The sequence below is a fragment of the Aplysia californica genome, unplaced genomic scaffold (assembly GCF_000002075.1).
Source record: "Aplysia californica isolate F4 #8 unplaced genomic scaffold, AplCal3.0 scaffold00047, whole genome shotgun sequence".
Lineage (NCBI taxonomy): Eukaryota > Metazoa > Mollusca > Gastropoda > Aplysiida > Aplysiidae > Aplysia > Aplysia californica.
In genome coordinates this window covers 1,248,998-1,251,003 of record NW_004797317.1, presented here as the reverse complement: position 1 = coordinate 1,251,003, position 2,006 = coordinate 1,248,998, and positions in this window count along the sequence as shown.

Below are 2,006 nucleotides of genomic sequence, written 5' to 3'. Positions count from 1 at the left end.
AAATATCTTGATTTCTATTCCCGATATTTGGACATTATTTACCTAAAGCAGAACAAATAAACACACTTCATGATGATACCAACAATTCCATATCCCCCCTAAATTAACGCGAGCTCCTGATTCCTCCGCGTTTTGACACATTTATTCATACTCAGTCTCTGTGCCCTAGGTAAACGTACATAGAACCAGGTCCTTGAATCACGACATGAGCTGCGCTTGAAGGCTTGGCTCATCTCCTCACAACTCAGATCAGTGATTACCAAACAATTTTTTCGAAGTGGATTGGATAAAAAAAAGAAAGCCGATCGCGAGTCAGATAACTATTTTGTTTGATGTGATAGCACACATTCCGAGAACCAATGGTCTATATGTCCTCATTTGGACTCAACACATTTATTTAGCGCGTCGTTCGTAATATTCAGTGGTGGCCGAACACAAGGATCCACTCAACCATGAGTACTCAAAACCACACACACTGTACACCTTACAGACTGGAGCTATTTCTAGAGAAAAAAGGGGGAGGGGAGGGGTGAGGTTTCCCAAATAGACAGCATTAGTAGAGTTGATATAACCTGAAAGGTGACTATAGGCTTTGCCAAGGAACCAAATGTCATGGAGGAAATATTCATGCTTTTCAAGACGATCGAGGAATCATGAACACATTGCTATCCTCTGATAGCTTTGCGAACATTAAAATTTTACTGTCGTAGATGAAGATCAGCCTTGAGAATGCGAACTGTTGAGATGTAGGAAAGTCATTGCTGCAGACATCGTCAATGGACAGACGTGTCATGGGGCTCATCTACTGAATTCTGTACCCTGGTGACGTTTACAGGGGTGCTAACGGGCAGTGTGTATTTGACCTGAAGTGGTCGTTTTGTCTGGGAATTTTTAGGTCTGATTCTCTACAGGTCCTAACTGATGGACCATTTCTACCCTTACATATCAAAGAAGGCCTTAAGGGCACTCTAACATTATTTCCGTACCTTGTGCAAAATGAGTTAGTGGTGAGGAAATGTTCAATACAAAAACCTCTCTCCTCTTTACTAATCTTAACCACGATCTCAAAAAGCAAAGGAAACTTGAGAAAACCTATCTGCAAACTTCTGTTGGCCTGTTAGACTAACGTAGTTTGCAATATGGCGCAATCGTTGGGATTTTTAGTGGTAGGCCTAATGCGAAATAGTGCGTCATGCCAGAGACTCTAAAAATATTTTAGTGTCTCTGGTCATGCTATAAAAATGGGGACATAGCTGAAAATGTTTTTTTTTTAAAAGAGCTATATAGAGTAAAACTATTCTGTGGATTTATCTAAAATGAATATCAGACAAATTCTTTTCGACTTCCAAATGTTGTGTACAAATTTGAAACGCAAACATTTCAGTGTGGAGGAAAATATTAGCAAAAAAAAAAATGTACAGTTTTTTTTAAAAATCTCCCTGTATGTAGGCCTACATTTTCAGTCTTAAAGGACCCTCAAGTTATCGAAGTTACCAAACTTTGGCGACAAATTTCTCGCTAATTTTACCTCTGAAACCAGGCAACCCCTACGCCATCAATCTCAAATATTTTGCCTTTCTATTCAAAATAGATGAACATTTTTTCTTTGTCAAAGAATTATTTTGGTAACCTGAACACGCGAAAAGCATGGCATGGAGGCTGGCTAGACAAACAGACCCCAAGGGCCATAGTTTGGTGACCCCTGATGTAGACAATACTGGAGCTTCTACAGCTCAGCTTGTCATGGACAACGTTGACCTGATGGGATTCAGATTCCTAGCTCAAAGATGATAAAATAAACTCCCAACTTGAGAACCGAACTCGTGCCCTTTCTGTGCAAGGTGAATAGGCTGACAGATACGCAGGAGACGCCGGTGGGGAAAGACAAAATAATTACTGGTCAAGAAAAGTTCGGTCAGGTATTAAACTTAGTAGTAGTAGTAGTAGTAGTAATAGTAGTAGTAGTAGTAGTAGTAGTAGTAGTAGTAGTAGTAGTAGTAGTAGTA